Here is a 27414-nt window from a genome sequence, read left to right as displayed (position 1 = left end):
TGATATCTAGGTCAGTTTCGAAACTGGGTCACGTGCGGTCAAAAACTAGGTCAGTAGGTCTAAAAATAGAAAAACATTGTGACCTCTCTAGAGGCCATATTTTTCATGACATCTTCATGAAAATTAGTGAGAATGTTCACCTTGATGATATCTAGATAAATTTAAAAACAGGGTCACGTACCTTCGAAAACTAGGTCAATAGGTCAAATAATAGAAAAACCTTGTGACCTCTCTAGAGACCATATTTTTCAATGGATCTTCATGAAAATTGGACAGAATTTTTATCTTGATAATATCTAGGTCAAGTTCAAAACTTGGTCACATGAGCTCAAAAACTAGGTCACTATGTCAAATAATAGAAAAAACTATGTAATACTCAAAACTGGGTCATGTGGGAAGAGGTGAGCAATTCAGGACCATCATGGTCCTCTTGTTATTCATTGCTATTTAGAGCTTTAACCCTATGTTAAATTGAAATAGTTTACTGTAACATGCTATACTATACAAGATCCCTCGTGATTTTTGTTTTTCTCATACATCCTTGAAACTGTGAAATTGTTTAATTTTGTGGACATGAAATTTTGTGATTTTGGCTAAAATCAGCCGTTTCATGGGAATATTAATGTTATAGTTCCTATCTTTGATATAAAATGAATAGGAATTTTATTTGTTCATTAGATTTAATTTTCTGGATTGACAGAAACCATAAATTCCACAAAAAATTTGTCCTCGAAAATAATAATGATTTCAATGTAATCTAGCTCTGTTTTACAATTTTAATAACAGATTGTCACAGAGAATGTGAGCTGTGTTTGTGAACTTGGTTAAAACACTAAAATTTGCAAAAATTCTGATTAATCAATATCTGTAATAAGAATGTTTCTAGGAATATTGCGCCCAGGAGAGTTTTTACTATGTAATCTAATGGAGTGTACAGTTAATTATAATGATGATGTAAAAACCCATGTGAATTCTGTAATTGTAGTGTTACTGTGTCTCATATTCTCCTTGAAGTAACAATTAGTTCAAAATTATAAATTAAAATTATTGGACAGACACAGTTGCCAGTAACAACATTTTAATTAAAGCTTACAGTAGTTCTACACGTTTGATAGTCAAAGGACCTTACACATAATTTGGAATTATCTAAAGTAACTGGTACTTCCTTTTCAATGATATGGTGGTAAATAGGGGCTTCCACAGCCGTATGGTTTAGTTCATTGATATAGAATCACTTGCCACTTACATCTGTGGGTTCAAGCCCTGCTCAGGTATTCATGTCCAGTGCCTAAAGTAATGCTCATATCGGACAACCGGGTTTCCCTCCACCATTCAAGCTGGAATGTTGCCATTTGACCTTAATTATGTTTGTATGACTGAGCTCGAACAAACCATATTTAGTTGCCCTTAGCTACTTAGTTAATGAAAAATACAACATTTTCAAATATATTTGGGCCATTCCATGACAAAACCTGTATTAGTTACAAAAAAAAATCACAATTGAGATAACAAAATATTCATGAAGATAATTTTTTTACCTTTTAAATCTGAAACTGTATAGAAAATATTTCCACTATTTTAACCTTTAGCCTGCTGGCGGCAAGCGATTCTGCCTTTGCGACCAGTGCAGACCAAGATCAGCCTGCTGGCGGCAAGCGATTCTGCCTTTGCGACCAGTGCAGACCAAGATCAGCCTGCTGGCGGCAAGCGATTCTGCCTTTGCGACCAGTGCAGACCAAGATCAGCCTGCTGGCGGCAAGCGATTCTGCCTTTGCGACCAGTGCAGACCAAGATCAGCCTGCTGGCGGCAAGCAATTCTGCCTTTGCGACCAGTGCAGACCAAGATCAGCCTGCACATCCATGCAGTCTGTTCATGGTCTGTACTGTTTCATATTCAGTTAGTAAATTTAGTGAACACCTCTTTGAATAATAAGTGGTATTGCTCAAATTGAATGATGGACCAGTCCATTTCAGAAATTCAGCAGGGTAAAGGATAAAACTTACAATGCTGTTAAGCCAATCACCAAAGACATTTTGAGACATGACATTGAGGACATTATGAAAGCAGTATGACATTGTCATGTTGTTTATGGGGCAAATTATGTATATCACTAACTAAACATCTTGCATTTGAATATTTCAGAAACAGTTTGAAATGATTTTTTGAAAAATAACTTATCCATGTATTTTTACTTTCACCACAGGATGGTGCATATGAGCTTCAGTAATTTAAACTTATGCAATAATTATATCATGTCACTAATACAGGTTTTCTCATGGAACGGGTAATATATATGTGAAGTACCATACTGATACTTTATAAGATTCTTGAAAAAGCAATTTTTAACTCACAACACTGTAAAGCAACAAGAAAACATGCTGCAGTTGCCACCTTCATCAACTAGGGATTTAGTCATAACCTGACAGTACAATTAAGCAGCAAAGCAAGATGCTCTTGACACTTATTGATTTCTCACTTTCATTATCTTACTGGAATACTTAGAATGTCCCCCATCGGTATGGCTAGGGCAGACTAAATTGCCTTCTGATTTTTCTAATCAATTCCATATTATAAGTTTCCGTGATAATCAGTCTGAATATTTCAATAGAAGTATAATTAATTACCCACTAGAGTCAAAGGACAAACTGGTTTTCTAGTAGACTTTGTTCTATTTTCTCAAAGGTGATAATGGTAATTGGTTTTTAATGAGACATAAGTAAATGTCCCTAAAACATATTATATGTTGAGCTCATTATAGACATTGAAAATTATTCTTGAAATTTGTAACATCATGAGGCATATAGTAACAAGTCTAGTGATGTTGTTGCACCATAAAAAACAGCTCATCTGTTTACCAAGTTATTTTATGTACAAGTATAAGTTATTTTCCTGTTAATTACACCCTGTTTGATATTTCACATTTTGGCTCTCGTCTAACAGGCTATTTCAGTGGTGCAGAATTAGGTAACATGGTCTGTATTTGGCATGTTAATTACGGTTGATTGTAGCATATTGAGTGACAGGATGCCATTCATTCTGATGGTACTGGTTAATTCCATGGACAAGACTTCCGCTCTTCAAATATTTTCAGACTTTCCATTTTCAGTACATTGACTTAACAACTTCTATCTTAAGTCAATCTTTCTTGTCATAAGTAAAGATTAAAATTATGTCTTGGTGAAAACACTAGTCAGCTTTACGACAATTAAAAAATGGTAATAATATACTTATTCCTAAACAGTGAAAACCATTTACAGTGGTCTTTATTGGGAGGCGGTCTTTATTCACAGGTTAAAATACACTGCAAATGTTAAAATGGGAAACAAAACATGTGGTCTTTAGAGCCAGATGGTCTCTGTACAGAGGTGGTCTTTAACACAGGTTTGACTGTATTTGATTAACAAAAATAGACAATGTCTGAGTCTGTGGACAAAGAACAGTTGACAAAATGATGGTAAAATCCAGCTAGCTCCAGCATTGAAATATGGAAAGTGGCCATTTCATCTTAATTATGTTTGTGTGACTTAAAAGCCAACCAAAAACATAACATATTTTAAACATTATTTTGATATGTTAACATGCCAGTTTGCCTGAATTTAGATCATTAAGGAGAGAAAATGCCTACCAATTTGGTGGTCTGGTGCTCACCTCTTGGCAAAATGGTTTCCATGACAATTTTGTCAGAAGACACAAATGTTGGGTCTAGGAACACAGAGTAGGTTAACTGACAAGCTGACTTTAAAACTATACATATATGAAACATTAGGTAAAGACACCAATTAATTCTCTTTCTTACTGTTGCACTAAAAAAGGCAAATAGTTCAATAGTACTTTTGTTTTGCTGTTCAGTGTGACAATGCTTTCCTCCTATATTACATATTGTAAAATTTCAACAATATTATAATAGTCTGAGTTATTTATATAGCAAAGTTTATCAGCATTTCTCGAGAGAATTAGATATTTGAAGTAACATAATTATTTAGAATTAAGAAGCTGTGAAAATCAACACTTGAAAAATGCAGCTGTAATGTTGTAAAAGTTAAGTGGTGTTTAAGAGCTGTAGTGCTTGTATTTATATTGAATAAAGCAACTTTATTCTCAAATGTTCTAAACTTGCATTTAGAGACGTTATATAATATATGTGTATTTATTTAACTACATTAATGCTTCTAAATGCAGGAACGCTTGGAAATTGTTAACACAAGACTTAGTGGCATGTAGTGACTTTAATATGAAATTATTTAATTTTGCATTGAATTTTGTGATTGTTGCCAAAATAGGTATTTTGGTTGAAAAATGAATCCATTGATTTCAACTTGAGAAGAGCAAATGCATGGGAATTTCATTTTTATTCTTTGGAATTTAATATCATACATTGATGCAATAACATAATCCATGAAAATTGGTCCCCTATGATGGCTATGAATATTAATGCTTTGACTGTATTTTTTGTCAGCTTTTCTTGAAAAGTGCTATTCCATTGTTGTAACTGTTATTTTCAAACACAGATAAAATACTTAATATTATATATTGTCCAGGACCTAAGGTTATGAAATGGAGTTAGGAGACCAGTCTTAGAATGAAGACTTGTCATTGGCAATTTGAAATTATTGCTCAGTAGCAACCAATCAGATGCTGGAAATTTGAGACTGGTCTCCAAATCAGTTTTATTACCTTTGGAACTGGTTATTCTACTTAGTGTTAAGGTGAAGTGTAATATTTAAAAGTGGTTAAATATTTATGCATTATATTTGAAGAAGTTCCTTTAACAAGTCTGTCAAGTTTTGCTGCAGGGTTGATAAAAAAGTGCCTTATACTACACCTGTTTTGTATAGACTTTCAGGCAGGATTAATTAACAAACAACTGATGGAAGTAATTAAAGCGTAATAACTGAAAAGAAAACAACATATACCCCATGTTAAACACTTATGCAAAGAAAATCATCTCTCCCTTCTTGGTCTCCAACATTAAGAGAAAACAGTTTTTAGAAAATACATCAAGGCTGAACATGTGAAAAGTAAGCATTCTATACTAATAAGAAGGCTTTTATTTTTAGCTCACCTGTCACATAGTGACAAGGTGAGCTTTTGTGATCACCCTTCGTCCGTCGTGTGTCCGTCCGTCCGTGCGTCCATCAACAATTTCTTGTCTGCACAATAGTGGTTTCATTTATGATTTTATTTTAACCAAACTTTCACACAACTTGTATCACCATAAGATCTCGGTTCCTTTCTTGAACTGGCCAGATCCCCTAATGGGTTCCAGAGTTATGGCCCCTGAAAGGGCCAAAATCAGCTATTTTGACCTTGTCTGCACAATAGCAGCTTTATTTATGATTTGATTTTTACCAAACTGGCACACAACTTGTATCACTATAAGATCTTGGTTCCTTTCTTGAACTGGCCAGATTCCATTATGGGTTCCAGAGTTATGGCCCCTGAAAGGACCAGAATTAGCTATTTTGCCCTTGTCTGCACAATAGCAGCTTCATTTATGATTTGAATTTAATCAAACTTGCACAAAACTTGTGTTGCCATAAGATCTCAGTTCCTTTGTTGAACCGGCCAGATCCCCTAATGGGTTCTAGAGTTATGGCCCCTGAAAGGGCCAAAATTAGCTATTTTGACCTTGTCTGCACAATAGCAACTTCATTTATGATTTGATTTTAACCAAATTTGCACACAACTTGTATCACCGCAAGATCTTGGTTCCTTTCTTAAACTGGCCAGATTCCATCATGGGTTCCAGAGTTATGGCCCCTTAAATGTCCAAAATTGGCTATTTTGGCTTTTGCAGCCGTATAGAGACTTCATTTATGGTTTTATTTGATACAAACTTCCAAAATATCTTCAACAACAATAAATCTTGGATTCCATGACAAATCAGATCCAATTGTAGTTTCAAGAGTTATTTTATATCTGATTACCTCCCCTGATTGTAGTCAAAATGGATTTATATCAGTAAGTACTTACAGGACTTATTTGAAATTTCATTATTGTCATTAGTTGGACCGAGCCAATCAGGGTAGATAACTATGGACTGATTTTATGTCAAATTACCTCCCTTTATTTCAAATTAAAATGGGTATATCTCCGTAACTAATGAAGATACTGATCTGAAATTTCATTTATGTCAGCAGATTTATTTGGCAGATCCTTCTTTTGTTAACTTACAATAATTTTCTTTTGAATTACTTCCCTTTTATGTTACTATAAATAGCCTATTTTTAGTAACTTTTTTATTATTGGCCGTAGGGAAAAACTGAGACCACTTTTCTGTGGTATAACATGGATGGTACCTCCAATTTTTAGGTGTATTTTGACATATCTGTACCTTGTAAGAATTTTGTTTTTCTTTTTGGTTAAATTTCTTTCCTTTGTTGTTCCTGTCCTTTGGACTTAGATATATTTTCTGAGGACCTTCTTGTCCTCAAGTACAATGATAACAGGTGAGCAATATAGGGCCATCATGGCCCTCTTGTTTATTGATTTTCTGCTCTAGCATTGGTTTATTTTACCTGGGCTTTACACATTTGTAAAGCAAGGATTTTAAGTACTCACTGGACTGCTGTATATGGCAATGCGGTACGCCTACAACTACCATATATGGATGGCTATGATACAAAACAGAAAGAACATTGAAACTCTTGGGCAAACAATTTATACTCGGGGGCTATGCCCCCTCGTACAAATCGTTTACCCTCGAGTTTCAATGCTCTTTCTATTACTTATTAAATACAGAATATATAATTACAAAATGAAATAAACACAAATGCTAATCATTATTAAAGAAACTCACAAAAACAAAATTGCAAACATTTATATATATATAATTCTGACTGAAGCCAAGTTACCCAGAGTACTTTATCTTTAAGTAAGCTTTTTAGCTCCACTATTCGGAGAATAGAGGGGCTATACTACTCGCCCCGGCGTCGGCGTCTGCGTGACCCTTCTTGGTTAAAGTTTTTCGGCAACCTTTGTTTTTCTGTCATATCTTTATTACTATTGCTGATACCTTACTGTAACTTCACATAAACATTGTCCAGTATACAAACAAAGTATATATAGGGGCTGAGCCCATTATACCCAAGGTCAAGGTCACCAAGGTCTTATACTTAGGTTATTTTTAAGGTTAATGTTTTTCGGCAACCTTTGTTTTTCTGTCATATCTTTGTTACTATTGCTTATATCTTACTGTAACTTCACATAAACATTGTCCAGTGTACAAACAAAGTATATTTAGGGGCTGAGCCCATTATACCCAAGGTCAAGGTCACCAAGGTCTTATACTTAGGTTATTTTTAAGGTTAAAGTTTTTCGACAACCTTTGTTTTTCTGTCATATCTTTGTTACTGTTGCTTATATCTTACTGTAACTTTACATAAACATTGTCCAGTATACAAACAAAGTATTTATAGGGACTGGGCCCATTATAGCTAAGGTCAAGGTCACCAAGGTCTTATACTTAGGTTAAAAATTTTTGGCAACCTTTGTTTATCTGTCATATCTTTGTTACTTTTGCTTATATCATACAGTAAGTTCACATAAATATTGTCCATCATACAAAGTATGTATAGGGGCTGGGCCCATTATACCCAAGGTCAAGGTCACCAAGGAGTTATACTTTGAATTATTTTCATGTTAAATTTTTTCGAAAGCTTCGTTTTTAGACATATCTTTGGTACTTTAAAAGATAATGACTTGAAATTAAAAGTAGTTGTTTATAATCATCTGCATGTGTGGCTACCTACCCCATAACTCTAATTGTGTTTTTAACAGAATTATGCCCCTTTTATACTTAAACTTTTTTGCAATTTTCACTTTCCGGATACTACTTTAATGAAATAAAAGATAAAGACTGGAAACTTTAAATTATCTTTATCATCATCATCTGCATGTGTGGTAACAATCCCCATAACTCTGATTTGTATTTTTGACCAAATTATGCCCCATTTGTACTTAAAATTTTTACAAACTTCGTTTTCTGGACATAACATTGGTACTATATAAGATAATGACTTGAAACTCAAAATATATTTTTATCATCATCATCTGCATGTGTTGTAATAATCCTAATAACTCAAATTTTTGTATTTGATGGAATTATGCCCCTTAGCATATCTTCCTTTTAAAGTAGAGGTCTCTTATTCAGACATGTATTCATTTTACTGTCAAATCTCCGAATAGTGGAGCTCGCTGTCTTATGGACAGCTCTTGTTTGAATTTTTCTGAATTTTCAGACTGGCGTAGAAAGAAATGTATAATATTATTCCAAATTTTAGTTCCAGAATAAGAAAGAAATTTTCGATAAAACTCAAAATTAGGAATATGCTGATGAAGATTGTTTGTTGATCTGAGATTTTTTTACTGTAAAGTGGAAGCAAATTGAAATTTTGATGAAGAGCTGTTGGGTTATCTTAACATGAAAATGCCTGAAAATGGTTCTGGTAAAAAAAAAAAAAAAAAAAAAAAACAAAAACAAAAACAAAAAAAAAAAAAAAAAAACTGATGAAGTAAATGTATGAATCTTGAGTTGTAGCAGCAGTCTGAGACATTTTCTGACAAATTTAACAAAAACTGATCGATCAAAAATCAGATTGAATGATCTCTATTTTTGTTATTTTTACAGAGGCCAGATGTTGGAAGAAGCATACACATTCAAGCAGTTCAGCGCCAATGTGGATGAGGAAGATACCTGGATATCCGAAAAACAACAACTCCTATCTGGTGGGGACCTTGATGATACAATGGCAGTTGACAGGTACTTTAAATCATTAAATTTCGTGGGCATGAAATTTTGAGGTTTTGGTCAAAATAGCAATTTTGTGGGGATATGAATTCATGGATTTCAACTTTTGAACATGAAATGAATGGAAATTTTACTTGTTGGTTGGGATTAAATTTTGTGGATTGGCTCAACCAAGAAATCCACGAAAATTTGTCCCCCACGACTATTAATGATGCCACAGTAAGTATACTAAAAGTTGTAGGCCAACCTGACTTCAGGAAAATAGAAATCTGTTATGAGTCAGTCACACTACACCATATAGCATTAACGGATGCCCAACATACAGAAAAATTGTGGCAGAAAGTTATCCGGTACCGAAAGCCAATTGCTTGGTGCTCACACGATCTGTGTATAAAACGGACAAAACGCACAATGACAACAAGGACGGATGTGAACCAGACAAGTACAGAATGAGGAACGCATGAGTAATGAACAAAATGCATTGCTACCGTACATCTAACGGACAACTTTGTCTGGTGGTGTATGTTCAAAATTTTGAACAAGCTCAAAACCTTCCATGGAACGAACATTGCCGGACAAGGAGCGCAAGTGCCGCATGAGAAACAGAAAAGAAATGCATGTGAACAGATATGAACAGATTGAAAATTTTGTTATATGTTGGACGTCCGTTAATGCTATATGGTATAGTGTGACTGACTCATTAGAAATACTTACAACTGTGTCAAGGTGATTACAGCTGTACAAAAACAACTTGTTAAAGCACTTAAAACAGATATCTTGTTGTGTACTGACAACTGTAGAGATATTTTAAACTTGCTGCCAACAAATTCTGTTAAAAATGGTGACAACCATAAATATATTACAAGTGCTGACAACTGTATAAATTGGTTAAAGTCCTGGCAGTAGTAGAAATGTGGTAGAAGTACTGACAGTAGCAAAATGTGGTAGAAGTACTGACAACTGTAAAAAATGGTTAAAATCCTGACAGTAGTAGAAATGTAGTAGAAGTGCTGACAGTAGCAAAATGTGGTAGAAGTACTGACAACTGTAAAAAATGGGGTTATAAGTAAGTAGTAATAAGTATTTTACAGGTAGAAATGAAATGAGTATAGTGAAGCCACAAGTACGTATACCGCTACATACAGATTTGTTAGTCAATACCAAAGTTGATATCATTAAAGGTTATTCCTAATCCTTAATGCCGCTACAAACAAGGACACTTAGGCGTACAGCATTAATTATATGGTAGGGTTTCAAATTTTTAAGACACATCGCTTACGTTCAAACGATTGAATGCTATCAAATATTTATTTCAAACATTCATTTGTTTGTAAACTGTGACAACTCATAAACATACACAGTCGAAAATATGAACAAGAGGGTCATGATGACCCTGGATCGCTCACCTGAGTAATATGAGCTACATGTTTCAAATGTCAAAGATTTTCCGATGTACAATCAAGTAACCCCTGGGGCGGGGCCAATTTTACCCCGGGGGTCATGATTTGAATAAAGTTTGTAGAAGTCTACTAGGCAATGTTACATATCAAATATCTAAGATCTAGGCCTTCTGGTTTATTTTTAGCAAATTTATGAAGATTTCCCTATGTACAATCAAGTTACCCCTGGGGCTAGGTCAATTTGACCTGGGGGGTCAAGATTTGAACAAATTTTGTAGAGGTCCACTAGGCAATGTTACATATCAAATATCTAAGCTCTAGGCCTTCTGGTTTATTTTTAGAAAATTTTGAAGATTCTATGTACAATCAAGTAACCCCATGACAGTAGTAGAAATGCTGTAGTCTTCAAGTACTGAGAGTAGCAAAAACGTGGTAGAAGTACTGACAACTGTAGAACATGTTAAAAGTCCTGACAGTAGTAGAAATGTGGTTGAAGTACTGACAACTGTAGAAAATGGTAGAAGTCCTGACAGTAGTAGAAATGCTGTAGTCTTCAAGTACTGAGAGTAGCAAAAACGTGGTAGAAGTACTGACAACTGTAGAACATGTTAAAAGTCCTGACAGTAGTAGAAATGTGGTAGAACTGCTTTCAACTGTAGAACATGGTAAAAGTCCTGACAGTAGTAGAAATGAGGTTGAAGTACTGACAACTGTAGAAATGACAATAGTTTGGTATAGTTTATGTACTTGTAAATTAGAAATAGGGATGTTATCTGGTGGCACATCTTACCATATATTTGAATACACAGATAAACACAGAGAAAGCTGAGATTAGGAGAGTTGTTTTATAGATTCAGGTTTCAAGTAGGGCTGTGAAACAGTCTTTGTAATAGGTCAATTTAGAAGCAAGTAAACTGAATAACTATCAATGATTTGAAATGTTACACAATTTCAGGGGCTTCTGAAGAAACATGTTGGAGACAGATTTCCAGGTACATAGAGAAAGATGTGAGAAGGTGCAGCAAGATGGAGAAAAACTTATCCAAAAGGTATGTAGGCAAACACATCTTGTATAAATGACAGCTCAGATTATTAAAGTTCATACCATACATATTTTTTTGCTGAAGTAGATACAGTTGATTGGTCAGTTCCGGATCACTAAGTGCTACATTTGTTATTGAGCTTCGAAAACATATTTTTAAAAACACATGTTTGCACAGGGAGGAAGGAAAATCATTCTGCTTTTTAAATCACCATATTTGGTTTGAAAATTCAAAGTAAAAAATTATACTGTAGGAGCAACAGTTACCACTTTGGTCAGTTATGGATCATTTTTGTCTATCCATGATCATTTTTCAATAAAACTAAAACGCACTGAGACACCTGTGAAATAATAATTGTTTTCTCTCATCCAAACAAATCATTACACATTGGCAAGTTGGAAATATAAAAATATTTTCTTGTTTGAAAAACAATTTCTCGATTGTGTTGTGTCCCTGTTGCATGAGTTCCGGATCACATAGATTGACAAAATACGATTTCTTTTCACATTCCTGTGATCTGCAAAAGTTATATTTTAGTATGTTATTTCCATCATTGAGGCAAGTATTCATGCTAAGAACTAAATGATTATGTTTGTCATATAAGTGTATAAAGTGCTGTGATCCGGAACCCTTATCGTGGCCTCAACGCGAAACTAGTCTATCTGCTTCTATTTCTATATACACATAGACTAGTTTCGCGTTGAGGCGACGTTATGATCCATAACTGACCATGATCCAACTGTATAATGTGCTAAAACATACACACATTGTGTTTTGATTTAAAGAAAGAGTGCCTTTTACTGACAAAGCTCCAATTCAGAGTCAAGCACTGAGAAAAGTGAAGCATGTTATCTTACGGACAGCTTTTGTTTTTTAGTATGAAAAAGGACAAGGTTTGGTTTTAGATCAAGACCCAAAATTGTTGTGTGTAATGGACATAAATAATTCATAATATATCATACTTTTTGCAAGTTTGTTATAATTAAATTACCTATGTATTATTTATGTTAACAGATGACAGAACCTATTATCTGACACCCAGCAGAGTTAACAGACATTGCTGTGTCTGCAAGACCAGTACAAGCAGATGGAATACCTCTACCTAGTTTTCACTACGAAAACCTTGTCCTTCGGCCCTTGGTTTGAGAACACCGAGGAAAACTTGACCGACCCTGTAAGATGTAATTTGGTAGAGGAAATAAGATATCTGCATGAGAATCATGAGCAGTTCAGGGCCTGGCTGTCAGCTACACAGGCTGACTTCAACCAACTAGCTGCCCTTGACAAGGAAATCAAAAGCTTCAATTTAGGACCAAAGCCCTACACCTGGTTAACAATAGGATACCTGGAATAACCTGCGGAAAATCATATAAGTAAGAAACTGTGTGTAGATTATTACGATGGACTTCATAATTTCATTAACAAAATAATCTGCCCAGGAATATTGTTTTAACAGTACTGGTAGTTGAAACCTGTGTTACGTAGTCAGACAAGGTAGTGATATAATCTGGCAGTTTAAGGCATGTGGCTGCCTAAAACTTGAATATACTGTAGAACAAAATGCAAGTTTTGCAAAGTTTAGCTTACTGGCTGCTTAAAAAAAATGGATGCTTAATAGGAGATTTATCCACAGTGCATAGTGCCGGGGATGAAAATCCCCGAGACGGTAACGTCCATATATAGTTATTCGTCTTTGTTGTTTGCATATACTAAGGCAATTTTTTCGATGTTTTCCGGTTCCGGTTTATGTACACTTCGCGACTGGTTGTCTACATGAACATCCGAGCACCCGGAATCAGTCACAGAAATCGGTAAACCGCGCCAACTGATGTGGGAGGCTTAATAGTGATTGTCCTGTCCGTCCGTCCGTACGAGGTTAACCAAATGGGACCATTTCATCCAGCATCAATACCCCTTATTAGAATAACTTGATACTAATGCAGATGTAACCTGTGACCATTCCTCATCTTCAGACATCACCTGACCTCAGTTTGACCTTGACCTTGACCTCATTTTGGACTTAGGTTGCTTTATATGGGCCATCTCTTGGTTAACCAAATGGGACCATTTCGTCTAGCATCAATACCCCTTACTAGAATGACTTGATACTAATGCAGATGTAATCTGTGACCATTCCTCATCTTCAGACATCACTTGACCTCAGTTTGACCTTGACCTCATTTTGGACTTAGGTTGCTTTATATGGGCCATCTCTTGGTTAACCAAATGGGACCGTTTCGTCTAGCATCAATACCCCTTACAAGAATAAATTGATACTAACACAGATGTAAACTGTGACCATTCCATTCCTCATCTTCAAACATCACCTGATCTGTTTGACCTTGACCTCGTTTTGGACTTAGGTGCAAAATCTATCAACAAGGATGCCACTGGGGGCATCAAGCGTTTATTGGATGCAGCTTCTTGTTTTACTTCTTTTTCGTAATGAAAACTGTTCATGCAACTGAAAAACACTTTTAAAACAGTAAGGAAGTGTAAAAGCTCAAGTTCCTGCATGGAGAGCAAACAAACAAACAAAAAATCCTAAAGTGCCAGAGAACGCGGTGAATGACGTCATCGTTATGGCTCCCCGTAAATTTTCAAATTATGATATTTGCTGTAAGAGGTATGATGACACTAAATGTAAACTTCACTGTTAGAGCGAGGTTTCACTTTCTTTTGAGTGTTGAATATTTCTTCGTTAAGTGGATATATAAAAGATAAATTCCCATGCAAGCCGCGCCTTAATTCATATTACATGTGACTGCTTATCTGTAATCATATTTTATTCTTCAGACAACATGGAAATGAGCTCATGTAAGAAGGAGAGAGATAATAATGAAACAGAATGGGTATTTGCTAATGCATGGCAGACTTTGTATGGTCAAACACCATTGAAAGACAGTAAACCAGAGTGTACACGAGATACAAACTCCAGTGGCAATGGTATTAATACAATGTTCTCATGAAACTTGATTCCTTTTCGTATGAAGTGAAACTAGTAAATAAGAGCCTTACTGAACGAATTGATTTGCTTGAAACTGAATTGGAGCGTAAGTTGATGTTAAAAAATCTGAAAAAATGGCTCAAAACCTAGATAAAAGAGTGAATTCAGAAATGAAAAAAAGTGCATAAAAATCTAAATGAAAGGATTGATACACTTAGAGCTGACATAAGCATAAGCATGTCTGGAAAACTAAATTCTTTAACTGATGTTATCCAAACTGACGACACAGACAACAGGTCCTTGAACTTAGCCGTTAGAAAAGTGCCAGAAACTGTAAATGAAAATATTGTGGAAAAAATTATTATATTAAATGATCACATGAAAGTTGAGGATGTTAAAGTGTCGTCTGCAAAGAGAATTCCAAATAGAAATGAAGAATCCTTAGTTCCAGGTATTGTAATAACCACTTTGGCTGACAAAAATGAACGGTCTAAAATTCTTAAAGCAAAGAAAAACTTAAAAGATATAATATACAACAATGTTTTTGTGCATGTAGAGTCAAAGGAGGAAAAGATTACTGCAAACAGCTTGAGACTCATGGTTGATACAGTTAACAAGGGGGAACACTTAGCAGTCAGAGGAAACTGTGTCTTTAAAGCTCAACAGAATAATGGCAGAAATGGTAATTCTAGGAATAGTGGTACCCATAATAATGGTACAAATGGTGCAAACCAAAATAATGGTTTTCGTAATTCAGGTTGTACAAATAGTGGTACCCACAATATTGGTACAAATGGTGCAAACGAAAATAATGGTTTCCGTAATTCAGGTTGTACAAATAGTGGTACCCACAATATTGGTACAAATGGTGCAAACGAAAATAATGGTTTCCGTAATTCAGGTTGTACAGGGGTCTAGCTAGGTCCAATTTTTTGGGAGAAGTCACTTCTCCCTCAAGCAGATTTAGGGAGAAGTGGGGAGACTTTTGGGAGAAGTGGGATGACTTTTCCTACCGCAATGATGTCGAGTGATTCGAAAGGTGGCTGTAATTTTCTTGTTTCTTGATAAAAAGTATTGATGTGACCATTCATTTTCTTAGTTAGATCATTTCCCATACAGTGGTTATTGTTTCGTTAAAAAATTCTGAAAAAAAAATCGTTTTCAAAATTCAAGCCGATTCTGTAAATGTAACCCGCCAAATTTTGGTTATATCTTGTATGAAGTGTTTATTATTAACACCGAGTCATTCACCGAGGAATGTCAGAATCTCACTCGAATGAAACTGAAAGTAAACTGTGTAATCTAGAAATACATATTCAAACAAATTCATCGATGGAAGTCAATTTAAACATTGTTAATACATTACATGTCGTTCTTTTATCATAGATAACAAATAATTGTGTACCAAATTCCAATTAATCGCATGGTTAATCAGTAGTTTCTTAAAAAAACACTTTGCTTTTTGCACTCGAACATGTTGACAAAATTAAAAACGAAGTGTCAAAGACGTAAACGCGACGCTAATTGGCTGAACACAATCAACGAGGTGTATCGGATAATTTGATTCGCTTTCACACTTCTCGGGAAAATCTCGCAAGTACCTGAAGTAGGAGGAGCTTAAATTATGCTACCGGCGTGTGTTTGTGTATTCGGCACTCGTTATGACACCGTGCAAATTGTCAACAGTCCGGGTAGCACTAATTAGCGAGTGCGGAAATCAAAGAAAATCGGGCGACTTGCATTTCGCTTTGAGGTTAGATTTGAGCGAAGTTTGAAGTTCTAGAGCGCCTATTTCGCTCAAGTCGCCCACTCGCGAGAGCCCTGTTGTACAAATAGTGGTACCCACAATATTGGTACAAATGGTGCAAACGAAAATAATGGTTTCCGTAATTCAGGTTGTACAAATAGTGGTACCCACAATATTGGTACAAATCGTGCAAACCAAAATAATGGTTTTCGTAATTCAGGTTGTACAATAAGTGGTACCCACAATATTGGTACAAATCGTGGTAATGGTGATCAACCTGTTCATAATGATTACAATCGTGGTTTCAGAAATAACACTAATTCCTGTAATGGTCAAGGTCAGAGCGGAAGAAGTCGAGGTCAACATGGAAATGCGTTGAGTGGTTGTGGCAGTGGAAACAGACATAGCTAGGTTTCCATTGGGTTTGGAATGTCAGTGGTTTTAGTACAAAAACAGACAGTGACAATTTTCTTTGAGATATGATTGTATAAAACATCTAGATTCTGACATTTTAGGCATAGCTGAGACATATTTGATAGATAATAATGTATTAAATTTACCAGGATATGTCTGGTTTGGAAATAATAGGAAACTAATTCATGTAAGAAGATTTTAGTGATAGGTATTTTATAAATGTCTTTGATGAAAGTATGATAGTATATTATGGCTAGAATTTGTTAATAAATGTACTGGTTTTTCCTTTTATACATGTGTTTGCAACCTACCACCAGTTAATTTCTCTAGAAATGTTGATGTTTGTGAGTTTTATGATACATTACTCCGTTATATGTATTCTTATTAAAATTTAGGTCCTGTGTATATTTCTGGGTATTTTAACAGTAGAATTGGTGACAGTCTTGATTATATTGCTGGTGTTGATGATTTACCAGAGAGAATTATTGTTGATTTTAATACAAATACATTTGGTGACAAATTGATAGATTTTTTAATTGACAGCAATATGTGTGTCCTTAATGGTAGACAGTGTCTGAAAATGATTACACTTCAGTATCTGTTAAGGGATGTTCTGTGGTAGACTATTGTATAGTCCATCATGATAATTTGTATCTATTCAAAGACTTCAAAGTAATTAGAAGTTCAGAAATTGTGTCTGAAATAGAAATAAATGCATACCAACGTCAATACCTGATCATTCCATTTTGTCTTGGATTTTTGATTTGTCTGATGTTACTGTTAACAATGCTACTAGTGGTGATTCATATAAACATGGTCCTAGTGCTTCATACGAAAAATTTAACTTGAAAAGTATTACAGATAACTTCTTGAAGTCTGACTTAGTTGTTACATGATACACTACATGATGCATTTTTTAAACTACAACAAAGTTTACGTCACTCTAAAGTTAAACATTTCTCATCCGATCTTCACCAAACTTAAACAAAATGTGTTTGACCATGAGACCGCAGCCAAGTTTGATAACTAGCCAAGTCAGTCCAGGCATTTTGGAGTTAAGGCCTTTGAATTCTTTTTAGCACACCAGTCACAAAGTGACAAGGTGAGCTTTAGTGATTGTGTGGTGTCTGTCATCCGTCCGTCTGTCCGTAAACTTTTGCTTGTGACCACTCTAGAGGTCACATTTTATATGGGATCTTTATGAAAGTTGGTCAGAATGTTCATCTTGATGATATCTAGGTCAGATTTGAAACTGGGTCACGTGCGGTCCAAAACTAGGTCAGTAGGTCTAAAAATAGAAAATCCTTGTGACCTCCCTAGAGGCCATATTTTTCAATGGATCTTCATGAAAGTTGGTCAGAATGTTCATCTTGATGATATCTAGGTCAATTTTGAAAGTGGGTCACATGCAGTCAAAAACTAGGTCAGTAGGTTTAAAAATGGAAAAACCTTGAGACCTCTCTAGAGGCCATATTTTTCAATGGATCTTCATGAAAATTTTTGAGAATGTTCACCTTGATGATATCTAGGTCAAGTTTGAAAGTAGGTTACGTGCGCATGGCGTCCGTCCATAGGTGCATGTGTGCGTCCGTCCTGTAAACTTCTGCTTGTGACCACTCTAGAGGTCACACATTTCATGGGATCTTTATGAAAATTGGTCAGAGTGTTCATCTTGATGATATCTAGGTCAAGTTTGAAACTGGGTCACGTGCAATTAAAAACTAGGTCAGTAGGTCTAAAAATAGAAAATCATTGTGACCTCTCTAGATGCTATATTTTTCAATGGATTTTCATGAAAATTGGTCAGGGTGTTTACCTTGACGATATCTAGGTCAAGTTCAAAACTGGGTTACGTGTGGTCCAAAACTAGGTCAGTAGGTCTGAAAATAGAAAAACCTTGTGACCTCTATAGAGGCCATATATTTCAATGGATCTTAATGAAAGTTGGTCTGAATGTTCAGCTTGATAATATCTAGGTCAAGTTTGAAAGTGAGTCACATGCGATCAATAACTAGGTCAGTAGATCTAAAAATAGAAAAACCTTGTGACCTCTCTAGAGGCCATTTTTTTCAATGGATCTTCATGAAAATTGGTGAGAATGTTCACCTTGATGATATCTAGATCAAGTTTGAAAATGGGTTACGTGCGATCAAAAACTAGGTCAGTAGGTCTAAAAATAGAAAAACCTTGTGACCTCTCTAGAGGCCATACTTTTCATGAGATCTTCATGAAAATTGGTGAAAATGCTCACCTTGATGATATCTAGATCAGTTTCAAAACTGGGTCACGTGCCTTCAAAAACAGGTCATTAGGTCAGATAATAGAAAAACGTTGTGACCTCTCTAGAGGCCTTAATTTTCATGAGATCTTCAGAAAAATTGGTGAGAATGTTCACCTTGATGATATCTAGGTCATATTCGAAACTGGATCATGTGCCTTCAAAAACTAGGTCATTAAGTCAAATAGTAGAAAAACCTTGTGACCTCTCTAGAGGCCATATTTTTCAATGGATCTTCATGAAAATTGGTCAGAATTTTTATCTTGATTTGATGATATCTAGGTCAAGATCAAAACTGGGTCACATGAGCTCAAAAACTAGGTCACTATGTCAAATAATAGAAAAAACGATGTCGTACTCAGTTTAAAACTGGGTTATGTGGGGATATGTGAGCGATTCAGGACCATGATGGTCCTCTTATTGAAAGAGTGGTCCTTTTGGAATCTAATACATTCGTTTTTAGTTATTGTGATCTCTCGCTGTCCGGCATCCATCGTTAAGCTAAATGTTGACAGATGACAGACAGAGGCTGTATTTTTCACCTGATCTTCATGAAATTTTGTCAGAATGATTACCTTGATGAAATCTAGGCCAATTTCGAAAATGGGTCATCTGGGGTCAAAAACTAGGTCACTAGGTCAAATCAAAGAAAAACCTTGCGTATGCGATAGAGACTGTATTTTTCAGCTGATCTTCATGAAATTTTGTCAGAATCATAACCTTGATGAAGTCTAGGCCAGATTTGAAAATGGACCATCTGGGATCAAAAACAAGGTCTCTAGGTCAAATCAAAGAAAAACCTTATGTATGTGATAGAGGCTTTTTCAATTGATCTTCATGAGTTTTGGTCAGAATGATTGCCTTGATAAAATCTAGGTCAGTTTTGAATATGGGTCATCTGGGGTTAAAAAGTTGGTCACTAGAACAAATCAAAGAAAAACGTTTTGTATGCGATAGAGGCTGTATTTTTCAGTTGAGGTTCATGAAATTTGGTCAGAATGATTGCCTTGGTTAAATCTTGGTCAGTTCTGAATGTAGGTCATCTGTGCTCAAAAACTAGGTCACTAGGTCAAATTGAAGAAAATACTTGTTTACACTTAAAGAGACCACATTTTTGGTCCAATCTTAATGAAAATTGGTCAGAATATTTGTTTCCGTGAAATCACTAGGTCAAACATGTTTGCATTGTTATGGTGTGTTTCTCAGGTGAGCGAACTAGGGCCATCTTGGCCCTCTTGTTATTCTTGTCTGCACTCTAAGTCGAACATTTCTCATCCGATCTTCACCAAATTTGAACAAAATGTGTTTGACCATAAGACCTTGGACAAGTTCGATAATGAGCCAAATCAGTTCAGGCATTTTGGAGTTCTGGCCCGTGAATTGTTGTGAGTAAACAGTATATAAAGACTGACTTGCTATTTAAATGATTAGGCAGTTGTGGGAGACATTGGCTTTTCTCAAAAGCAGCTCTAGTTTATGTATCTTATCTGTAACTTATTAGAATATTTTATGTGATATGTACAGAAATTATATTACAATTGCAGTCTCTTATAATTCTTTAATAGAATGGTCTTGCAATAGTTTGTTTATAATTGTTCACTGTAATTATATGTTTTATGCAAGAATGAGTTGTAAATAAAGATATAAAACTATTTAATGCAAGTAGTGCTACTCAAGAATATATATGATGTTATTCTATATCTATTTTATCTATCCAGTTGTGAACATTCATTTGCAGCATGTGACCGTACAATATATTACCTTATTGGACGCACATGTGTACAAAAACCATGGTGGTTTTTCCATATTTGGACAGTTCAGAAAGTCCCATTTTAAACATCCGATAAAGCCCAAAACGCGTGAAAATGTTCCAAATGTAAATCAGGTGAACAGAGTTACATTATGCATCTTGAAATGAGGAAGACAGAAATACAATATTCAATGAATCATTTTAATTTAAACTAAAATAAAACAGATAGAGAATGAAAAGGTTATTTAACATTGAACTGTACAATACGAGATATATTTGGATGAGTACCCAGCTGGGAAAACCATATTGGACTCGCTTGTTCAGTCTATTCATGAGAAGTCATGCAATGTGCAACACGCCTCCCCTCCCTCTGTTTAGTCTATTCATGAGAAGAAATGAAATGTGCAACACGCCTCCCCTCCCTCTGTTTAGTCTATTCATGAGAAGTAATGAAATGTGCAACACGTACCTCCTCCCTCTGTTCAGTCTATTCATGAGAAGTAATGAAATGTGCAACATGCCCCCTCCCTCTGTTCAGTATATACATGAGAAGTAATGAAATGTGCAACATGCCCCCTCCCTCTGTTCAGTATATACATGAGAAGTAATGAAATGTGCAACATGCCCCCTCCCTCTGTTCAGTCTATTCATGAGCAGTCATGAAATGTGCAACACGCCCGCTCCCTCTGTTCAGTATATTCATGAGAAGTAATGAAATGTGCAACACGCTTTCCCTCCCTCTATTCAGTTTATTCATGAGAAGTAATGAAATGTGCAACACGCCTCCCCTCCCTCTGATCAGTCTATTCATGAGAAGTAATAAAATGTGCAACACGCCCCCTCCCTCTGTTTAGTCTATTCATGAGAAGTCATGAAATGTGCAACACGCCTTCCCTCCATCTGTTCAGACTATTCATGAGAAGTCATGAAATGTGTAACACGCCTTCCCTCCCTCTGTTCAGTCTATTCATGAGAAGTCACGAAATGTGCAACACGCCTTCCCTCCCTCTGTTCAGTTTATTCATGAAAAGTAATGAAATGTGCTACACGCCCCCCCACCTCTGTTCAATATATTCATGAGAGGTCATGAAATGTGCAGCACGCCTTCCCTCCCTCTGTTCAGTCTATTCGTGAGAAGTCATGAAATGTGCAACATGTCTCCCCTCCCTCTGTTCAGTCTATTCGTGAGATGTCATGAAATGTGTGACACGCCCCCCTCCCTCTGTTCAGTATATTCATGAGAAGTCATGAAATGTGCAACACGCCTTCCCTCCCTCTGTTCAATGTATAAGTGAGAAGTCAAGAAATGTGCAACACGCCTTCCCTCCCTCTGTTCAGTCTATTGTGAGAAGTCATGAAATGTGCAACACGCCCCCCTCCCTCTGTTCAGTATATTCATGAGAAGTATGAAATGTGCAACACGCCTCCCCCACCTCTGTTCAGTCTATTCATGAGAAGTCATAAAATGTGCAACACGCCTCCCCTCCCTCTGTTTAGTCTATTCATGAGAAGTAATGAAAATGAAATGTCAACACGCCCCTCCCTCTGTTCAGTCTATTCATGAGAAATCATGAAGTGTGCAACACGCCTCCCTTCCCTCTGTTTAGTCTATTCATGAGAAGTAATGAAATGTCAACACGTCCCTCCCTCTGTTAAGTCTATTCATGAGAAATCATGAAATGTGCAACACGCGTTCCCTCCCTCTGTTCAGTCTTTTCATGAGAAGTTACGACATGTGCGACACGTCTCCCCTTCCTCTGTTCAGTTTATTCATGAGAAGTCATGAAATGTCAACACGCTCCTTCCTTTGTTCAGTCTATTCACGAGAAGTGAAATGTGCAACACGCCTCCCTTCCCTCTGTTTAGTCTATTCATGAGAAGTAATGAAATGTCAACACGCTCCTTCCTTTGTTCAGTCTATTCACGAGAAGTGAAATGTGCAACACGCCTCTCCTCCCTCTGTTCCCTTTTCATTAACAGGGTAGTAATCTACAATATATGCAGATTTTCACATGATACCAATGACCTATTTTCAACTCCTTGCAAGAAGATATGTGATATTATAGATCTAAGACCACTACATAGATTTTTCTTCATATGATTAATTTTTGTTTAGAGGCCCAGTATTTTTTAGAAATTACCCAATTCAACTGTTGTGTTCAATGCTGTATACCTGTGACAGTGACAAAAGTCAGGTATGTATCATAGAAAATGATAGTGTGCTTGCTATGGTACTTTTGGAGCTCAATAGAATATACGGCTAAGACACCATCCAGGCACAATGAGCATATTTGCTTACCTTAAAACGATGAAAAGCTATATCAGCAAGACTATTGGAAGTTTAATACATATAATCAAACAACATTTGTCTTTAACTTTGAAGGACAAGGTGTCACCTGAACATACGCTTCCAAGTCTCAAGCATGAACTCAACATGCTAACAGTTTCTAGTCTCCAGCATCAGTTGAACACGCTGATAGTTTCTAGTCTCCAGCATCAGCTGAACACGCTGACAGTTTCTAGTCTCCAGAATCAGCTGAACACGCTAACAGTTTATGTCCCCAGCATCAGGTGAACACGCTTACAGATTATGTTTCAATCATCAGCTGAATAAGCTAGCAGTTTATGCCTCAAACATCAGTTAAACACGCTTACAGTTTATGTCTCCAGCATCAGCTGAACATGCTAACAGTTTATGTAACCAGCATCAGCTGAACATGCTTACAGTTTATGTAACCAGCATCAGCTGAACACGCTTACAGTTTATATCTCCAGCATCAGCTGAACACGCTTACAGTTTATGTCTCAAGCATCAGCTGAACATGCTTACAGTTTATGTCACCAGCATCAGCTGAACACGCTTACAGTTTATGTCTCCAGCATCAGCTGAACACGCTTACAGTTTATGTCACCAGCATCAGCTGAACACGCTTACAGTTTATGTCACCAGCATCAGCTGAACACGCTTACAGTTTATGTCTCCAGAATCAGCTGAACACGCTTACAGTTTATGTCTCCAGCATCAGCTGAACACGCTTACAGTTCATGCCTACAGCATCAGTTGGACACGCTAACAGTTTATTTTCCCAGCATCAGTTGGACGCGCTTACAGTTTATGTCACCAGCATCAGTTGGACACGCTAACAGTTTATGTTCCCAGCATCAGTTGGACACGCTTACAGTTTATGTCTCCAGCATCAGCTGAACACGCTTACAGTTTATGCCTCCAGCATCAGTTGGACACGCTAACAGTTTATTTTCCCAGCATCAGTTGGACACGCTTACAGTTTATGTCTCCAGCATCAGCTGAACACGCTTACAGTTTATGCCTCCAGCATCAGTTGGACACGCTAACAGTTTGTTTTCCCAGCATTAGTTGGACACGCTTACAGTTTATGTCTCCAGCATCAGCTAAACACGCTTACAGTATATGCCTCCAGCATCAGTTGGACACGCTAACAGTTTATTTTCCCAGCATCAGTTGGACACGCTAACAGTTTATTTTCCCAGCATCAGTTGGACACGCTTACAGTTTATGTCTCCAGCATCAGCTGAACACGCTTACAGTTTATGCCTCCAGCATCAGTTGGACACGCTTACAGTTTATTTTGCCAGCATCAGTTGGACACGCTTACAGTTTATGTCTCCAGCATCAGCTGAACACGCTTACAGTTTATGCCTCCAGCATCAGTTGGACACGCTAACAGTTTATGTTCCAAACATCAGTTGGACACGCTTACAGTTTATGTCTCCAACATCAGCTTAACACACTAACAGTTTATGTCTCCAGCATCAGCTGAACACGCTAACAGTTTATGTTCCAAGCATCAGCTGAACACACTAACAGTTTATGTCTCCAGCATCAGCTGAACACGCTAACAGTTTATGTTCCCAGCATCAGCTGAACACGCTAACAGTTTATGTCTCCAGCAACAGGTGGACACGCTTACAGTTTATGTCTCCAGCATCAGCTTATGTCTCAAACATCAGCTGAACACGCCAACAGTTTATGTCTCCGGTGGCTCAAACTTGCAACCCCTGATTTCGTATTTACGAGATGATAATGAAAACTGTCGTCAGATTATATGTACATTTGCGTGGCAAGCCTGTGGCAACTAATCTTATGGTCAGATTTTACAAGGCTGGAGAAGTTAGAAATGTATGACATTGGGATGTTCGTGCGTGCATGCTTAGGGATAATATCATAAAAAAGAGCTGCAAACAACGTTTGCTCCCGTGGAGGGATGGCAAAGTCTAGGGTCATGGGTCTGAAATCACAAACTTTCAAATATTTTAACCTGTTGTATAATATTTATCTGTTTTGTTTCAAATGTGAAAACTCCGAACTAAAAGCACCATTGCATATGCATAGATTCTCCATTTTAGCAGTGTATTACAAAAGAAAACTTGTTTATTGGTACTTTGAATAAGAAAAAGATGACAAAATATCCATTATTAGGCCTATATAGAAAATATATTTATTTAAAGAGATTTTCAACAAGAGTAACATGATCAGAATTGCCTAGTAAGAAAAGTTGTCATATTGGCGTATGTTATACATTCTAAATTGAAACAAGTCGCCAGTTTTACAGTTCAATGATAAAGACCTCTAATGAAAATAAAACCCTCACGTGCCATGATTCGTTTTGCGTCTATAGTGAGCCTCTGATGAATGAGAATGGAAAAAAGAGAAGTATCATAAAAACAACTCGAACTAACGCGTGTTCTATTAAAGGCATCGGACAAACGTGTGTTGTGTTACCGCGAGCGAGCTTAAACGTTTCTATCCCCGACGTTGAGTTGACTGGTATTCTATCACAAACGTAAAAATCAACGTCATCGGGCTGACATGTGTTCTTTTCCTGCCGGCGAACTGGCACTCGTTCTGAAAGGGCGGTCGAGCTGACGTGTGTTCTATTCCTGCCGGCGAGCTGACACTCGTTCTGAAAGGGCTGTCGAGCTGACGTGTGTTCTATTCCTGTCGGCGAGCTGACACTCGTTCTGAAAGGGCGGTCGAGCTGACCTGTGTTCTATCTCTGCCAGCGAACAGACATGTGTTCTTTTCCCACTGGCAAGTTGACACGTATTCTTTATTCCCGCCGGCGAGCTGAAACTCATTAATCAATTACCGCCGTCGAGCGGACGTGTGCTCTATCTCTGACGCACAGCTAACACTCGTTATATCCCCCCCCCCACCCCCCCCACCCCCCAGTTAAGTTAACATCCCTGATAAATGAAAGACAAGTGTTCAACTCCCACAGTTCAGCTGACAGGTTCCATCACCGCCGTCCAACTGACACAGGTTCCGCTGACACGTTATATTTCTGCCGTCAAACTGACATGCTGACTGTCAGACGTGGGTTGTTCCCCGCCATTAAGAGCAATGTCTGCAGTGAGCCATTGCAGATATGTAGGCATACAGAAAATTCATAGCAAGCTACTGCAAGGTGGTCAAATGGGAGATAACTAAATCTGAAATGAAACAACAGCAATATTTTTTATTTCCCCTTGACCAGTTGCTTAACGCGCATGTCTTTTTTTTTTGCATGGATATCACGGGAAATCTCAATGTTTCTTGCTACATGTGCTCTCGAAATGTGAATAAGCGAAAGCTAAAAGGAATATCCACTTATCCACTTACATTAATTTTTATTTAAAGGTAAGCAATGAACAAAATTCGTAATGATATTTGAAATACTTTATTTTTAATATGTATATATTCAAGTTTATACTAAGGTTTATATAACCCCGACGCCGCCCCCCTCCACCCTCCCATCCTTTCCCCTTGCATTTGCGTTCCCTTGCTTTTATCGTGTTCACCTTAATTTTGGCTACCTTAATCTTTAGATCATAAGGCGGTGCCTGATATATTTTTTATGCTTGTGTGTGTGCGTGCGTGCGCGGCGTGCGCGCGCGTGCGTGTGTATGTGCGTGCGTGCATATGTCAGTGCATGTGTATCTTGTGCAGTGCCCTACCGTGTTGTTATATCTTACATGTTTGTTTTCTAGTATGTTAGTTTGTGTGTGGGGATATTTATATTTTGTACGCGAGTGTCTGCTGTGGTTTACGTTGTAGGGTATAGCCATCCCCTTTTCCCTTTCTTTCTATATTTTGCATAAAGTCACGTTAAAATGTATTTGTTCAAAAAAGTGGATAGATCTATTTGAAGCAAACCGTCTATAATATTTTTCCAACATAGCGGCCTACTTTGCAATTTCATGGTTCTCTCATTTTTGAATATAAAAGTTAGGAACAAACACCAGCTAAGTTTCCGAAATATAGCAATAATTTTGACCGTGACATTATAAAACAAAACTGAACGCCATTAGAAAACTCGTGCCCAGCAGGCAAACATACAATGGCACGGAAATACCCGACAGAACTACCCGTTATTTTCCGCCGTGTCCGTACTGACGCACGAGCTATTGGAAAGTACCATTTACTAAAGAAAGGGAAGGAAGGTATGTTTTGTAGTTTAAGATGTACAAAAAACTGAAATAAAAAGTACACGTTTAAAAGACGTCAAAAAAGACAGAAAAGACATGTAACAATGTTGGTGATTCGATCGAAAATACCCAGTAATTGAAAACTGACTTGAAAACAATTGTAAATAAACCCCTCATTGCAACTACTGTCCATTATCCAATGAAATCTTTTGTTGTATTTGACCCACTATATATAGGGAAATTTAAATTTTGACCTTCAGAAATTTAGCACGCTGCAAAGTATTTACATATTGTCTGAATAAAGCTATCATGATGTTTCTTCGCAACTGCTTGGTTTCTTGTGTGCACGTTCTGTCTTCCTTTGCCCGAAGGTGTGTTAGGTCTCTTCGTGGGGCTTTGGGACTGGGCCCGTCCCAAAGCCAGGGTGGGGACTGTAAGTACATTTTAATTATTTTGTCCATTTTTCAATCTGATTCTGTCTGCTTTAACTGAGACTCTTTAGAGTGTTATAAATAGATCTAGATCTACGTGTTTACCTTAATTAATGTTCATTTTAAACAAGGCTGCCATCCAGCTCATTAGTCTACTGTTATACTGGTACTCACTGGTGTAGCTCAAGTCATTTGGCGGGATGACTT

Source organism: Mercenaria mercenaria, chromosome 18 (assembly GCF_021730395.1).
Source record: "Mercenaria mercenaria strain notata chromosome 18, MADL_Memer_1, whole genome shotgun sequence".
Lineage (NCBI taxonomy): Eukaryota > Metazoa > Mollusca > Bivalvia > Venerida > Veneridae > Mercenaria > Mercenaria mercenaria.
Note: the sequence above shows the minus strand (reverse complement) of the source record.